The sequence below is a fragment of the Aquarana catesbeiana genome, linkage group LG03, assembly GCF_042186555.1.
Source record: "Aquarana catesbeiana isolate 2022-GZ linkage group LG03, ASM4218655v1, whole genome shotgun sequence".
NCBI lineage: Eukaryota > Metazoa > Chordata > Amphibia > Anura > Ranidae > Aquarana > Aquarana catesbeiana.
In genome coordinates, this window is record NC_133326.1 from 601,388,478 (window position 1) to 601,407,078 (window position 18,601).

The following is an 18,601-nucleotide window of genomic DNA, read 5'->3' on the forward strand; positions in this document are numbered from 1 at the left end:
GCACTAGGGGGAGGAGAGGGAGCGGAAATTAGGGGTAGAGAGCCGCTATTTGAGCAGAAAACACTAAAAATGCAGGCGTTTCTATTGAAGTATGGGGCCAAAAACGCTTGTATTCTGCCAAAAAGAAGCTCATGTACTTTAGCTTTGGGCCTCTTGCACACGATACTCCTGTTTTAGCATCTACTTTTTCAGACGTTTATTTTTTTGTATGCATTTGCACATATATACGCGCATTTTTGCGTATATGCGGATGTATTCTCGTTCTGCACAATATGTAAATGGACATTTGCGCACATTTGTGCGTATTTGCGTGCATGAGTCAAACTACTGACCAAAGAAAAGCTGATTTTTTTCTATATTATTTTTTACTGCAGAATGCACAGAGCTTGTTTACGCGCCTGTATGCACAGGTACGTTACAATTAATGGGCTCTATTTTAGCACAGTAGAAAAAAAAAAATAAAAGCTATACTGAGCTTTTTCAGGTTGCACTGTACAAGAGGTCTTAGGCGTTTTGCTTCAGGGGACAAAACGTTCACATGTAAACAGGGGCCCATGAAATGAATGGGATTTCGCTTGTTGAGCATTTGAGCTACAAGCTTCAAGCAGACAATTGCTCAGGTGTGAATGGGGCCATAAGTCACTATCCACCCAAGTCTTCCTAACCTGCCTGTGTGTTCATTAGCTCAAACATTGGATCATTTTATAAACAAGCTAACTAGCATTTTCAGAATCTGCGGTTAGCACAAACCATTCATCTGGCAGCAGTAAGGTTGAACCTGATCAAGTCAGTTGATTCAACCCTACAGTCCTCAAGGACCTGTTCTACCTATCAATAATCATCTTGAAGTGTTTTTTTTTAGGTGAGGAGTCAGAACGTCTGTGCTCCACTGGCACATAAAATAAAGGAAATGCTCCCCATGGAGACAGACAGCAATTAACATCTGGTAGAGGTTAAAGATTTACCTACCTTTATCCAAAAAAAAAAAAAAAACATGCACTGTGCAATTCTACTTGACCATAACACCTTTGAATCTTCTATTTGGTTTTGTGCAAAGAGACACCCTAAGGGCCCTTTCACACGTGTGGACCGTTCAGATCCGCCTGTCCGTTTTTTACAGGCAGACCTGAACGGATGCTCCATACATCTCTATGGAGTGACGGATGTCAGCGGTGACATGTCCGCTGACATCAGATCCACCCCGCTAAATCCAGATGGATGGAAACCCTATTTTCCAGCCGTCTGGCTGATCGGATGAAAACAGACAGGCAGTCCGTTTTCATCCAATCCCCCCCATAGAGGAGAGCAGAGATCTGACAGGTCCGTTTCTGCACTTGTCATCTGCTGGCTCAGCGGGGATCAACGGATCGATCCCTGCTGAACAGGCGGATGTCTGAAAACAGATCTGCACATGTGAAAGGGGCCTAAAAGTAGTGCAAGGGAATAAATGCTCCTTTAGTCTAGGGGTTAAAGCAGAACTTACCTCAAACAATTTTTTATTCCATCTCCTCCATTTACGCAAACATTTTTAACTGTTCTTTTTTTGCTGCAAGGCAGCATTTCAGCGTTCCTGGCCTAGGCTGAGTCCCACTGTCTTCTGGGAATACTACATCACAGCCATCCCAGTAGGCAGTGGGTTACATAGTTACATAGTAGGTGAGGTTGAAAAAAGACACAAGTCCAACCTATGTGTGTGATTATGTGTTAGTATTACATTGTATATCCCTGTATGTTGTGGTCATTCAGGTGCTTATCTAATAGTTTTTTGAAACTATCGATGCTCCTCACTGAAACCACCACCCGTGGAAGGGAATTGCACATCCTTGCCCCTCTTACAGTAAAGAGCCCTCTATGCAATTTAAGGTTAAATCTCATTTCTTCTAATTTTAATGAGTGCCCACGTGTCTTATTAAACTCCCTTCCGCGAAAAAGTTTTATTCCTATTGTGGGGTCACCATACGATATTTATGAATTGAAATCATATCCCCTATAAAGCGTCTCTTCTCCAGAGAGAATAAGTTCAGTGCTCACAACCTTTCTTCATAACCAATATCCTCCAGTCCCTTTTATTAGCTTTGTTGCCCTTCTCTGTGCTCTCCCCTCCAGGAGCTTGCATACTATTGATGTTAGGCTAATTGGTCTGTAATTCTCAGGGATGTATTTTGGCCCTTTTTTTAAATATTGGTGCTACATTGGCTTTTCTCCAATCAGCTGGTACCATTTCTGTTAGTAGACTGTCAGTAAAAATTAGAAACAATGGTCTGGCAATTACTTGACTGAGTTCCCTAAGGACCCTTGGGTGCAAGCCATCTGGTCCCGGTGATTTATGTTAAGTTTTCCAAGTCCATCTTTAAGTCTGTCCTCTGTTAGCCATGAGGGTGCTTCCTGTGATGTGTCAAGAGGATAAACACTGCAGTTTTGGTTACTGAAGTCCCCCCGATTCCTTCTTGAAGACTGAGGAGAAGAATAAATTCAATACCTTCGCCATCTCCCCATCCTTTGTAACCAAATGTCCTTCCTCATTCTTTATGGGGCCAATATGGTCTGTCCTCCCTTTTTTACTGTTTTTATACTTTAATCTCTTGGGATTTTTTTTTTGCTCTCCTCCGCTATTTGTCTTTTGTGTTCTATCTTAGATTGCACCCTTACATTTCTTGTTGCATTCTTTATACAGTCTGAATGTTGATGAGGATTCCTCAGCCTTGTATTTTTTGAAGGTCTTCTCCTTTGTTTTTATATGCATTTTTACATGGAGTTAAGCCATCCAGGATTTTTGTTCGCTCTTTTAAATTTATTTCCCAATGGGATGCTCTGGCTCATGCCCTTATTTAATATGCTCTTAAAGCAAACCCATCCTTCCTCCGTGTTCTTTGTTCCTAAGATTCTATCCCAATTAATATCTTCTAGTAAGGTTCGTAGTTTAGGAAAATTGGCTCTTTTGAAATTCAGTGTCTTTGTATTCCCCTTATGTTTCCTATTTGTTTGATTTTTACTGAAGCTAATTGACCTGTGATCGCTGTTTCCTAAATTGCCTCTTAGTTCCACATCCGTGATCAGGTCTGCATTGTTGGTAATCAGTAGGTCTAGTAACGCTTTTTCTAGTTGGTGCGTCTACCATCTGACTAATGAAATTGTCCTGCAAGACATTTAGGAACTGGCCAGCCTTAGACGAATGCATGGTTCCCTCCGCCCAGTCTATGTCTGGATAATTAAAATCCCCCATTATGATACCACTTCCCATCCTAGCTGCTAATCCAAATTGTGATAGGAGGTCTGTCCCCCCCCCCTCCTTCCTAAGGTTAAGGGACCTATAGCATACTCCCAGTATTATTTTCCCCTTAGTTTAATGCCTTTGGAGCTCTACCCATAAGGATTTCACCTCCTCCCTAGATCCCTTAGTGATGTCATCTCTCACATTCACTTATACATTATTCTTGATATACACGCATACCCCTCCCCCTTTTTCACCCTCTCTATCAATGCGATAAAGGGAATACCCTTGAATGGTTACCAGCCAATCATGAGAGCTGATGAACCAAGTTTCTGAAATTCCCACAAAATCTAAATCCTCCTCGTACAACAGTATCTCTAGTTCCCCCATCTTGTCCGCCAGGCTCCTGTCATTGGTGAACATGCCACGTAGTTTACCATCAGTCGCATACTGTCCTCTTATTGGGTGTTCTGAGATTGCAAATAGGACTTGTTACTATGCTTACCTTTGGTTTGTGTGCTTTAGCCAACCTACCACTAATACCCCCAATACTACCCTCTGGAATATGTTCCGCGTTGATCATCTCTACCTCTGGACCCCCCCAGTTTTAAATCCCGTCTAACTTTTTGGCCATCTTCATTCCCAGCAGATCTGCACCCTCCTCATTTAGGTGCAGTCCATCCCTTCTATAGAACTGGTGACAGACTGAGAAGTCGGTCCAGTTCTCTAAGAACCCAAACCCCTCCTTACTACACCAGCTCCTCAGCCACTTGTTTACTTTCCTAATCTCCCTCTGCCTTTCTGGTGTGGCTTGATGTACCGGTAGTATTCCTGAGAATACTAATTTGGTCCTTTTCGTCAATTTAGCTTCTAAGTCCCTAAAATCGTTCTTTAGGACACTCCATCTGCCTCTGACTTTGTCATTGGTGCCAAGGTGCGCCATGACAGCCGGGTCTTCCCCAGCCCCTCCCAGTAATCTGTACACTAGATCCGTGATGTGCCAAACCCAAGTGTCCATTAGACAGCATACAGTTCGGCGCTTCAGGTCTTTGTCACAGATTGCCCTCTCTGTCCCTCTAAGACTTGAGTCCCCTACCACCAGAATCTGTCTTTCCTTTCCCTTCACTTCCCCCCACTCCCACTGGAGGAGCTCTTCCCCTGGCAGCTAGGGAAGTCCCTCAGCTCCAGCAGTGCTGGTCCCTGACTGGTTTCACTAATGTCACTCAATGGAGCATACTTATTGGGATGCTACAGCCCAGGATCGGCCTCCCTTGCCCTTTCTCCTCTATCCTTCCTGTCACCCATCTACTCTTTTCTAGTGCCTGCACCTTTTTGTCTCCACCCGCCTCTCCTTTAGTATGGAGGGACTTCTCAGTGCTGACAGTTGTTTCCCTAGATCCAGAACTTGGGCTTCCAGGGAAACAATTTGCTTACATTTTGCACAGCAGTATTCGCCCATGATCAGATGATCAAGGAACGCATACATGCCGAGTCCCATCTCCACACCAACCGGGCATCGTACCTACTAATTTATGAGGATTGGGGATTATACGCTGTCCAAATTAACAACTAGCTTCCTGACACAAATACTCAAAACTCAATACACAGGTACTCGCAGCCCACGTGTACATACAGTCCATGTGCACTCGTGTACTCACTGCCTACAGGCACTCCTAATACTCCGATTACTCACAGTACTCAACAATACAGTGTCCCCACTACACACAGTCAGTCCTTTCTGTTAGTTATGACTTTGACCGCTCTGTACCTGATAAAAGCCCCTGCAATCTGACATTTGTTACTACGTGGCTTTTTTTCACACGTGCACAAATGCAGCTGGGCGCTCAATTGCCCATCCATTAGAAGCTGGTGGCATTTGTGTGCATGAGCAGAAGCACTGCCAGGCACTTCCAGCTTCCAAATGCCTGGAAGAGACCAGTGGCACATCTGTGTAAGTGCCCGTTCTTTTAACCACTTCATTACAATAGGACGATACGACTGGCGGTGACAGCTGCACTACACAGAGAGGGGAACTGATGTTGGTCCTCTCTCGCTCTGACCTCGGGAGCAACAAGGATTTCAACACTTCCATTTCCACCTCTCTGTTTACCTGGTGGTTAGCAGCCAGGAAAGTAGCTGATCAGACCGATCTGTGTCTGATCGTCTGCATTGGAGGCCAGAGAAGAGCTCTCTCCATAAAGAGGACCTGTCACAAGGGGCGTTGTTCATCCCTTGTGATAGCAATAAAGTTAATACAAAAAAAGTAGAACATAAAAAATGTTTTGGATAAAATAAAATAATTAAAGAGAACTGTCCTCCTGGGCTTACACACAAATGCGAACGCATACCAAAGTCCCGCATGCATATGTAAACTGTGCACCACACTTGTGGGGTACTGTTGTGAATGTCAATGCAAGAGCAATAATTCTAGCACCAGACCACCTGTGTATCTCTAAAATGATATCCTGTAAAGGCATTTAAAGCGTCACCTGTGGAAAATTTTAGGCACCGTAGTTTGGTGCCATTCCCTGGGCGTACGCAACTTTAAAGCGTGACGTGTTGGGTATCTATTTACTCGTCGCAACATCTTTTATAGTGTACAAAAATTTGGGTATTGCGTTTGTGTGCAACAAAACTCATGAAGTGCATTTTTTTTTTTGCCAAAAAAAAAAAAAATTGCGTTTAAAAAACCACTGTGCAAATACCATGCAAGATACAATACAAAATAATTAATTAAAAAAAAAATTACAAAAGAAAACATTTGTTTTTACATGTATGTGAGAAGTGTCAGAATTGGCCTGGTAATGAAGTAGTTAAAAATGGAGGTGCAGAAGGTAGTTCATGAGCTTACTCCTTGCCCCTTCAGGATCCTTCCATCGCTACGATCAATCCCCATAGCCTGCTCTGTAAACTGTGATAGTCTACGGTCGCACTCCAACCCCCTTAGCATACAATAGAGCGTTCATGTCCCTGTATTATACAGGATGACTCCACAGCTCTGCCCACAGACTGGAGTGTCCAGTAGAGGAGGAAAGTGATAAAGTATCTTCAACCTTCCCCTAGACATAACAAGCATTTAATCCTTGTGGGAGGGGGATCACCAGCACAGCAAGTGAGGGGAAATGTCCCCAACAAGGTCTCAGACAACAAAAACCCTTCCCTACTAAAAACCTGAGGGGGGGGGGGGGGTCTTTTACTCACCGTTTTTTGGAGTCCATTAAGGGACACAGGTTCTAGCCCTCTGTTTTTATTGTGCTGTTGATAGGCACTGAGGCATGCTGGCCTACAAGTTTTTTGTTTGCCAGTGTCCAATCCTGTATTCATTAGTATAACTCGTCAGTATCTGAATTCCTGTGCCCCTCAACAAACAAGAAAAAAAAAAAAAAAAAAAACACATTTTAAGCCAGACACTTTATAAGTAATGTGGACAACATCAACAATCTGGTAGCCAATAGTTGGTCAGAGATAAAGATGTGAACAATTGAGGCGCTATAAAGAAATACAGACCTCATTTAGAAGCTTTGCTATGTAGAGGTCACTGGTGATATACATTCAGGAATATGGGGCCCTTTACTTACAATAGAGTTCAGGTTTTACTGAAATGAATGAGATCGCAAGCACTGATAATAAGCAGAAAAGACTGGGAGTTCTGCACACTTTACATCAGGATTGTGGGGTCCTGTGATTCATACTATATACAGAATTGACTTAGAACAAAAACACAAAAATAGTTTTGACATTAATACTGATGCTGAACAACATTCTTAACCGCTTCAGCCCCGAAGAATTTGCTGCTCAATGACCAGGCCATTTTTTGCGATATGGCACTGCGTCGCTTTGACTGACAATTGCGTGGTCGTGCGACGCTGTACCCAAACAAAATTGACGTCCTTTTTTTCCCACAAATAGAGCTTTCTTTTGCTGGTATTTGATCATCTCTGCGTTTATTTTTTGCGCTATAAACAAAAAAAGAGCGACAATTTTGAAAAAAAAAAAAAACACAATATTTTGTATGTTTTGCTGTAATAGCCCCATTTTTTTTTTAAAAAAAGCAAATTTTTTCCTCAGTTTAGGCCAATATGTATTCTACATATTTTTGGTTAAAAAAAAAAAACGCAAAAAGTGTATATTGATTGGTTTCGACTTACAATTATACAGCGATCAGTGCTATAGAAATGCACCGATTACTGTATAAATGTCACTGGCAGGGAAAGGGTAAACACTAGGGGGTGATCAAGGGGTTAATTGTGTTCCCTATGTCTGTGTTCTAACTGTGGGTGATGGGACTGATTATAGGAGATGAGAGATCGTGGTACCGCCGGTCACGAGCATCGGCACCCCCGCTGTGCAGCGGGCACGTCTGCTATCCCGCTTAAAGGGACCGACGTATAGCTACGACAGTTCGGGGGATTGTGTCGACCTGCTGCAGTATAATGATGGCGGCTGGTCGGCAAGTGGTTAATATGGCGCATGGTGATTTATAATATGTACTCCAGCAAGTCTGCCTTCCAAGCCTCTTCATCATCAAACTTCTTGCTCTGCACATATTAGGCAAAGTAATGTTTTCATCATAGTATCCTGTTCATCTATTGCACATGTTCTCCAGGACCACAATAAAACGCTGTTCTTTATTACCTGAAAGTACTAGGTGACCACCACCACCTTCCTCCCACAATACAGTGCTTGGGGAGTGTGAGTGGCCAAATCACCAAACCGGATACCTGTCTTCTGAGCAAGTGTGTCTAAGCTTTGGATAGTTCCAGGGGTTCTGGCAGCATACGGAGGTAGAGAAGGGAGAGGTACAGGGTTATGGTAAATGAAAACTTCTAAGAAAAACGTGTAGGCTGCCAATGACTGATCAGCTTTAAAACTGCCAGTTGCCTGGCTGCCTGTCTTCATACATTTAGTCCCTGATGATTACCAAGTAGCCTCCTTTAAGTCAGAGATCTGAAATACATATTTGCTCTAGATAAGAGACTCAAACATATTGAAAACCCTCGATCAGCAGGAATGAAACAGCAGCCTTTCAACTCATAACCTGATCCCAGGGAATTATTTAGCAAACGATAAAAGTCACTGTATAGTAATGTTTTCCTGTTCTAAACAACATTTTTTACACTGTGGAGGCCATAAACAAAACAGGGCAATTAGCTATTCAGCAGTATTTCTGGTAGGCCCCCTGCAGCCGATTCCCTAGGTCCAACTTCCCTGAACTACAAACCTTGCTAGAAGTCATAAATTAGGATAAAATCTTAGGAACAAACACCACGGAGGAGAGATGGGTTTGCTTTAAGAGCCTATTAAATAAGGGCATGAGCCAATTCATCCCATTGGGTAATAAATTTAAAAGAGCGAACAAAAGTCCTGGATGGCTTAACTCCAATGAAAAAATGCATATAAAAGCAAAGGAGAAGGCCTTCATCAGCATTCAGACTTTATAAAGATTGCAACAAGATATGTAAGGGTGCAATAAGGACGGCTAAGATAGAACATGAAAGACACATAGCGGAGGAGAGCAAAAAGAATCCCAAGAAATTCTTTAAGTATGTAAACAGGGGGGGACCCATAAAGAATGAGGAAGGACATCTGGTTAGAATGGATGGGGACATGGCGAAGGTATTGAATTTATTCTCCTCAGTCTTCACGAGGGAATCGGGGAGCTTCAGTAACCAAAACTGCAGTGTTTATCCTCATGATACATCACAGGAAGCACCTCCATTGTTAACAGAGGACAGAATTAAAATTAGACTTGGGAAACTTTACATTAATAAATCACCGGGACCAGATGGCTTGCACCCGAGGGTACTTTGTCATGTAATTGCCAGACCGTTGTTCCTAATTTTTACTGACAGTCTACTGACTGGAATGGTACCAGCTGATTGGAGAAAAGCCAATGTAGCGCCAATATTTAAAAAGGGCCCAAAAGACATCCCTGGGAATTACAGACCAGTTAGCCTAACATCACTAGTATGTAAACTCTTGGAGGGGATGATAAGGCACTATATACAAGATTTTAGTAATGAGAACGGTATCATTAGCAGAATCAGCATGGATTAATGAAGAATTGTTCTTGCCAAACCAATCTATTAACCTTCTATGAGGAGGCGAGTTGCAATTTAGATAAAGGAAGACTCGTAGACGTGGTGCATCTGGATTTTGCAAAAGCATTTGACACAGATCCCCATAAACGTTTACTGTACAAAATAAGGTCCATTGGCATGGACCATAGGGGCGAGTACATGGATTGAAAACTGGCTACAAGGGCGAGTTTAGAGGGTGGTGATAAATAGGGAGTACTAGGAATGGTCAGGGGTGGGTAGTGGGGTCGCCCAGGGTTCTGTGCTGGGACCAATCCTATTTAATTTGTTCATAAACGACCTGGAGGATGGGGTAAACAGTTCAATCTCTGTATTTGCGGACAATATTAAGCTGAGCAGGGCAATAACTTATCCACAGGATATGGAAACCTTGCAAAAAGTTCTGAACAATTAACGGGGTGGGCAACTACATGGCAAATGAGGTTCAATGTAGAAAAATGTAAAATAATGCATTTGGGTGGCAAAAATATGAATGCAATCTACTCACTAGGGGGACAACCTCTGGGAGAATTTAGGATGGAAAAGGACATGGGGGTCTTAGTAGATGATAGGCTCAGCAATGGCATTCAATACCAAGCTGCTGCTAACAAAGCAAACAGAATATTGGCATGCATCAAAAAGGGGATTATTTCCAGAGATAAAACGATAATTCTCCCGCTCTAAAAGACTCTGGTCCGGCCGCACCTAGAGTATGCTGTCCAGTTCTGGGCACCAGTCCTCAGGAAGGATGTACTGGAAATGGAGCGAGTACAAAGAAGTGCAACAAAGCTAACAAAGGGTCTGGAGGATATTCGTTATGAGGAAAGGTTGCGAGCACTGAACTTATTCTCTCTGGCGAAGAGACACTTGAGAGTGGATAGGATTTCAATATACAAATACCATACTGGTGACCCCACAATAGGCATAAAACTTTTTCGTAAAAGAGTTTAACAAGACTCATGGCCACTCATTAAAATGAGAAGAAAAGAGGTTTAAAGTTAAACTACGTAGAGGGTTCTTTACTGTAGGAGAGGCAAGGATGTGGAATTCCCTTCCACAGGCGGTGGTCTCAGCGGGGGGCATCGATAGTTTCAAGAAACTATTAGATAAGCACCCGAACAACCACAACATAGAGGGATATACAATGTACTACTGACATACGAGTCTGTATGAAGATGGACATCTTAAGAGGGAGTAGATGGACATCTTAAGAGGGAGTAGAGCTTTGCTTCCTGATGTCAGATCTGATGTCTGATTATCTCATGACTGGTTGTTCTATAGTTAAGAAGCAGCAAGAGAGGTGGAAAGGAGAAATACACAGAATGCATGAAGAAAAGAGATGTTGCACTGCAGGTCCTTCAAGTGCAGCTTCTTCTGACAGCGCCAAAGTTTGTAAGACTAACAGTCATAGACCAAGCAAGGGCAGGATATGCCTTTGATCAGCCCCTCTCAACCTTTTTACCTTCGTAACTGGCAATTTTCAGGTCTCAGGGAACCCCCTCTAATATGAATTTGTCAATGGGAAGATGCCCTCCTTACATTGTAGTCAGAATGTCACCCTTACAGGTAGCTAAAAAAGAACACTGGTGTCATGAATCTGATGTTATCAAGTGGCATGGGTCCTGGAACTATGCAGACCCTATCAAATGGGAAGTCAATTTTCCACAGCTCAAGGAACTACTAGCAACCCTGGGCGAGAATGGCTGTGTATGACAATCTCACACTACAGATATCCCGCTATGAGACCACAGAAGCTTCAGTGCCTAGGCACAATCACTGCTATTTTTCAGGATGAATTCAAGGCAAACCTCACTTGAGTAAAGATTTTAACTTTATTGCAGAAGCTGTAGGAAATGACTGTACATGACTAGTGAAGACAGACCTAGGCAGGAATAGTTCTACTGTCCACTCCTTTTACACCATGTAGACCGGTTAGAAGAATATACATATAAACCAGCAGATTTGTTATGTGTGGCTGGCAAATAATGAACATACTACCCATTCCTGGATCTGGCAGCATTACAACACTGCATTGTAGGGCATTCATTTTCCTCCATGTATGGGCTATTTTGACTTCATGCGAATTATGCAACTGACATATATTTTCCGAGACCCAGTCTTTAGAGAATACAGTGTTTTGCTGATTTGACAAGTTTACAGCAGAATGACATACTTAAAAAGGTGCTGGCAACTTTTAGACTTGGAAGTTAAGTCAGATGAAGGAAATCTAGCTCTAGCAAGGCAGCTTCCACACGGCAAGGCTTTTCTTGATGGGCACCTAACAGTAGCTTGAACCATTAAAACACATAAAAATGCACCAAATCAAAATCGCATAAGAGTGCGCATAATAATTTAAATTGTTAATAAAGTCATATAAAAACAGCCAATGCGACAACACTCCCCCGTTATCAGGGCTCATCACAGGATACAACTTAGACTCAGAAACCAGAGCCTTCACAGATCTATATTAGAACCAGTACTGAACTTTCCTCATGGAAGAACTACTCGACAGAATCTGAAAAAAAATAAAATAAGCAAAATGCGCACTATTGTTTCTGGGCTGTGCTACGGGTACAAACAACAACTAACATACACATATGTGGTATTGCTGCGTTCGTCAGGAGGAGAATTTATTTTGGGTTGTCCTTTGATGGTAGGTTATGGTAGTAGCAAGAAATATACAGCTAAACTTAAAAACAAATGTGTTTTTTTTTTTTTACTATTTTGGGCCAAAAAACAGGAAATATCCATTACCATTTATTTACCACCAAATGAAAGCCCAATTTGTCCTGAAAAAAAACAAGGTATAATCCACCTGGATGCACACAAGTGGTTGTGATGATGTGTACAGTTTTACTAACACATGTCAAAGTTGCAAAATTGGGTTTGGGCATTAAGATTTGTTTTACCCTTAGGCGTGAAGGGGTTAAGGCTGGCCATACAGTAATAGATTAATTCGTCCACACCATTTTGTAAGGATAAAGCAATCTCCCCTGCCGGGCTACTGAATTCTGACAACCACAAATGCCAGCTGTCAGAATACCCGAACAGTGCCTGCAGCTGGTTGCCTACAGGCACTGTTCAGCTGAAAGTAATTGACTTTTGTCCAGCTACTTACGGTTAGAACTGAAACTGTAATAGTGTGTAGCTAGCTTTACTAACCAAGATGACAGAAGTCAAATCCAATGTAGATGAATCCAGCTTCTAGGCACGCAAAACATTTTATGGGTTTCTTGCAGGTTATTGTGAAATAAAACTAAAAATACAAAAACTATTGTGCTTCGGCAGACCCAGTGACTACCTGGTGTTGGTTATTACCAATATATAGAGAAAACACTGCCATAAAAAATATTCACATTATTGCAGTCCATGAACATGAAGGATCCTTCCAGACCCGAAAGGCAACAAATAATAGGATTTCTTTCTCGAACATCACGGGACACAGAGCCACAGTAATTACTGATGGGTTATATAGGTATCACTGGTGATTGGACACTGGCACACCCTATCAGGAAGTTCAACCCCCTATATAATCCCTCCCCCTTGCAGGGATACCTCAGTTTTTACGCCAGTGTCTTAGGTGATGGACGTGTAAAGATGTCCTGTGCTGAGCTCCAAAGGGAATATCCTAAGATCCTATACTGGGGCAAGCCAGGCGAACCGGATCCATTCAAAGTGTCTTTTCATGGCCGAATTGAATGGTACCCGGGCCTCGTGTCCGAAGAAACGAGGTTTTACCCGTAATGCTTCTCTTTTTAGAGAGCTGGACCCCGCAGATCAGAAAATGGCTTTAAACTTCCTAATTTCTGGCGAGGTGCTTTACGGTCCCAGAACTGTTGGATCCCCCTACTGATGGGGGCCCCAGTCTCTGACGGTTTTTTCAAACGGAGCCCACCGTGAGAGGTGAAGATTGGGTCTGTGTAAACAGCACCCTGCGGCTGGATAAGGTAAGAGGAGATTCCACAGAATTTTTGAGTTCTAGTGGCTTTTCTCCTTTAAGGTAAATGCATGCTATGCCTATTGTGACCACCGGGGGCTGCCAAGAGCGCAAACCTACACATGCTGACTCTGTCTCAGGTGTTGTAATCGCTGTTTATGTCCCAGCGTCTCAAGCAGGCTGGAGGCAAACAGGTAAGGTGGAAAGGGGAATTTCTCATGTTTGAATGTTCCCCCCCAGGCTAGAGAGGGGCCACAGGGGTCTAGAAAGTGGTTATACCACCCGGGCTCTGCGGCCTATGGCCACCATCTCTCAAGATAGCCGTTCAGGCAGATCTTGTTACCAGCCTCCCTCCCTCCCCCCCCCCATCCCCAGCCTTTCTCCGGAAGCATGACAGGAGAGTCGGCAGCACAGGAAGCGCTCGTTTTTTTCAAAACTCGAGGGGGGGGGGGGCGGTAGAGGAGGGGGCGGGACGTCAGCACAGAGTGCTTAGACTCCCACTCAGGCCAGCTGCAGGCTATTAAAGGCACTCTGTACAGGTGCACTCAGCCTTCTGAGAGACACAGAGCTGACGGTCGCATGTGAGGTGGGACACAGGCATTCTCCTAGGCAGCATTTACTGAAGTAACACCAGACTGAGCATTGGGTAGCAAGGCTTTTAGCCAGACTACATCGCTCAGCGGGCAGTGTTCATTTGTATACCTCACACCTTGTTGCTTTGCACTATGGGTAGAAGAGGTTCAAGCACCCCAGGAACCAGAGACACTAGGGGATCTCGTTCAGGTTCTGAGGGCCCCCTGTCGGCAGCATCCTCCCCCCCTAAAGATGGGCCAGGGACGGCTAGCCAGGGAGAGCCATCGGGGTCAGGGGCTACACCTGCTTCTGGCACTTCAGCCCCTGTATATATTACACAAGAGGTTTTTTCCTCAACCATTAATGGTCTAGAGGAAAGATTAATGGCCGTGATTACGTCTTCACTCAGTGGAAGAAAACGCACTAGGCTTTCCTCTGTTCCCCAGGACCCTCAGACAGAGGAGCTCTGGGATAAAGGAGATGAATCCCTTTCAGAGGATCGGGATGGGATGGATGATTCCTCTTCGGAGGATTCAGGTGGAGAGGGACCCTCTGCGACTTCCCAAGAGGAGAAAGTCTTAGTGCAGATCCTCACTGGATTAGGTCCGCTCCACATTTAAGTTGCCCATACCTGAAACTGCTAAAGAATCCTCTTCTGCTTTGGGGTCACTGAAACCTTTCCAAGCAGCACATGCTTTTCCAGTTCATACTTTACTTGAAAAGCTTATTTATTCTGAGTGGGATCACCCAGACAAACGTTTTTTTCCGCCGAGAAAGTTTTCAACACTTTATCCGATGGAAGAAAAGTTTATTAAAATGTGGGGAATACCGGCTATTGATGCCGCCATTTCCTCCGTAAATAATAGCCTGACTTGTCCTGTAGACAATGCTCAGATGCTCAGGGATCCTGTAGATAAAAGGATGGAATCCCTATTGAAGGATGTTTTCTCCTTAGCAGGATCAGTGGCCCAACCTGCAGTAGCAGCGATTGGAGTCTGTCAATACTTAAGAGACCATGTTGAGCAGGTCATCAAAATATTACCTGAACAGCAGGCCCAGGGGTTTGCTAACCTTCCAGCGGCCTTATGCTTTGTGGTTGACGCCATTAGAGATTCTATTGTGCAAACCTCCCGTCTTTCACTGGGGTTGGTGCATATACGTAGAATCCTATGGTTGAAAAATTGGTCAGCCGAAGCACCATGTAAGAAGCTACTGGCTGGGTTTCCATTTCGTGGTGCAAGGTTGTTTGGAGAGGACTTGGATAACTATATCAAGAGAATCTCTTGTGGGAAAAGCACTCTCTTACCTGTCAAGAAGAAGAGTAAGCGTCCCTCTTTCAAACGGACTCTTTCCCCAGCGCCGGGGGCTTCAGCCTCCAGGCAGTCTCGACGGCCGCCTCCATCGGGGTCCAGAGACAAGAGTCAACCCCAGGGACAAAAGAAGTCCTGGGGAAAGAAGCCTACTAGGCAAAACACTAAGACCTCTGCATGAGGGGGCGCCCCCGCTCACTCAAGTGGGGGGAAGACTGCGACAGTTCTCAGAGCTCTGGCAGGAGGACTTCCAGGACAGATGGGTAATCTCCACGGTAACCTTAGGGTACAAGCTGGAGTTTCAGGAATTCCCCTCTCCTCGGTTCCTCAGATCAAATGTTCCCAGAGAAGAAGCAGTCGCTCCTTCTAGCGTTAGAGCGACTTTTGTCGCAGGAGGTCATTATGATAGTTCCCGCAAAGGACCAGGGATTGGGCTTCTATTCCAACCTTTTTACGGTCCAAAAGCCAAATGGGGATGTCAGGCCCATTCTGGACTTAAAGGATCTGAACCGATTCCTAAGGATTCAATCCTTCCGCATGGAATCAATTCGAACAGTAGTTCCCACCCTGCAGGGAGGAGAATTTCTGGCATCAATAGACATCAGAGATGCATATCTGCATGTGCCCATTTTTCCTGCTCATCAGAAGTTTCTGCGCTTCGAGGTAGGAGGGCGCCATTTCCAGTTTGTGGCTCTGCCTTTCGGGATAGCCACTGCACCTCAAGTGTTCACAAGGATCTTGGCTCCTCCTCTGGCCAGATTAAGGGCTCAGGGTATAGCTGTCATAGCATACCTAGACGACCTGCTCTTGATAGACCGGTCGGTAGCCTCTTTGAAGGGAAACTTGAGGACCACGGTCAGGTATCTAGAACACCTGGGTTGGATCCTCAACTTAGAAAAATCTTTCCTAAAACCAGTAAGAAGACTGGAGTATTTAGGTCTGATTATAGATACAAGCCAGGAGAAGATATTTCTACCCCAGGCAAAGATCACTGCTTTGAGAGAGCTGATTCTGACAGTAAGGACCAAGAAGGGTCCCTCAGTCCGCCTTTGTATGAGGCTACTAGGGAAGATGGTGTCTTCATTCGAAGCAGTTCCCTATGCTCAGTTTCACTCAAGAATGCTGCAACACAGTATTCTGTCGACCTGGCACAAGAAGGGTCAGGCATTAGACTTTCCGATGCACCTGTCGCATGCGGTGCGTCAGAGCCTCAATTGGTGGCTCATACCCGAAAACCTGCAGAAGGGGAAATCCTTTCTACCGGTTACCTGGACGGTGGTAACAACAGATGCCAGTCTGTCAGGTTGGGGAGCAGTTCTGGAACAGGCTGCGGTCCAAGGGGTATGGTCCAAAACAGAGAGGACCTTACCCATCAACATTCTGGAGATCCATCTAGCTCTAAAAGCCTGGACTATCAGGCTACAGGGTTGTCCGGTCAGGATCCAGTCCGACAATGCCACAGCAGTGGCTTATGTCAATCATCAGGGAGGCACCCGGAGCCGAGCTGCTCAAAAAGAGGTGAACCAGATCTTAGTCTGGGCAGAGATGCATGTGCCATGCATATCGGCAGTTTTCATCCCGGGAATAGAAAATTGGCAGGCGGACTATCTAAGTCGCCAGCAGTTACTTCCAGGGGAATGGTCTCTGCATCCCGACGTCTTTTGGGCCATATGCCAAAGATGGGGGGTTCCAGATGTAGATCTCTTTGCATCCCGATTTGACAAAAAGATAGACAGATTTGTGGCAAGGACAAAAGATCCTCTTGCATGCGGGACGGATGCGTTGGTGATTCCGTGGCATCGGTTCTCACTGATTTACGCATTCCCGCCTATTCTGCTACTACCACGACTCCTTCGCAGGATCAGGCAGGAAAGGAAGTCAGTACTTCTGGTGGCCCCCGCTTGGCCCAGAAGGACTTGGTATGCAGAAATAGTAAGGATGACGGTGGGTTCCCCGTGGACCCTACCGGTACGCCCAGACCTGTTATCTCAAGGTCCAGTGTTCCATCCTGCCTTACAAACGCTAAATTTGACGGTTTGGCTATTGAGACCCACGTTCTGAAGAGTCGTGGGCTCTCAGGTCCTGTGATATCTACCTTGATTAATGCAAGGAAGCCAGCTTCCAGGATGATTTATCATAGAGTCTGGAAGGCTTATATAACCTGGTGTGAATCCAGAGGTTGGCATCCCAGGAAATATGTCATAGGTAGAATCCTTGATTTTCTACAGATGGGATTAGAGATGAAGCTGGCCTTGAGTACCATCAAGGGCCAGGTTTCCGCTTTATCAGTATTATTTCAGCGGCCACTTGCTTCGCATTCTTTGGTCCGAAACTTTAAGCAGGGGGGTGATGCGTCTTAATCCTCCGGTTAAAGCACCCCTAAACCCCTGGGACTTGAATTTGGTCCTGGCTGTGTTACAGAAACAGCCTTTTGAACCAATAAGTCAGATTCCTTTGGTCTTGTTGACAAGGAAATTAATTTTTCTGATGGCCATCTCTTCTGCTAGAAGAGTATCAGAATTAGCAGCTCTTTCCTGTAAGGAGCCTTATTTGATTATACACAAGGATAGAGTGGTACTATGCCCTCATCCTAGTTTTTTACCGAAGGTGGTTTCTGATTTTCATTGAAACCAAGACATTGTTCTACCTTCCTTTTTTCCAGATCCCTGTTCTCCGGAAGAGAGATCTCTACATTCGTTGGATGTAGTAAGAGCAGTTAAGGCCTATCTAGGGGCAACTACTCAGATCCGCAAGACGGATGTTTTGTTTGTGCTGCCAGAGGGTCCCAATAGAGGACAGACAGCGTCAAAAGCTACCATTTCTAAATGGATTCGACAGTTGATCATTCAAGCTTACGGTTTGAAACAGAAGATTCCTCCGTTTCAGATCAGGGCACATTCCACAAGGGCTATTGGTGCTTCTTGGGCAGTGCATCACCGGGCCTCTATGGCTCAAATCTGCAAGGCCGCAACCTGGTCTTCAGTTCATACATTCACCAGATTCTATCAGGTGGATGTGAGAAGGCATGAGGATATCGCCTTTGGGCGTAGTGTGCTGCAGGCAGCGGTACAGGGTCCTCAGGTCTGATTGCACCCTACTTGGTCGTGGTTCCCCCCCCCTCAGGTAGCATTGCTCTGGGACATCCCATCAGTAATTACTGTGGCTCTGTGTCCCGTGATGTTCGAGAAAGAAAATAGGATTTTTTAAAACAGCTTACCTGTAAAATCCTTTTCTTTCGAAAGACATCACGGGACACAGAGGTCCCGCCCCCTTCTAATACACTATATTGCTTGGCTACAAAACTGAGGTATCCCTGCAAGGGGGAGGGATTATATAGGGGGTTGAACTTCCTGATAGGGTGTGCCAGTGTCCAATCACCAGTGATACCTATATAACCCATCAGTAATTACTGTGGCTCTGTGTCCCGTGATGTCCTTCGAAAGAAAAGGATTTTACAGGTAAGCTGTTTTAAAAAATCCTATTTTTTATAACA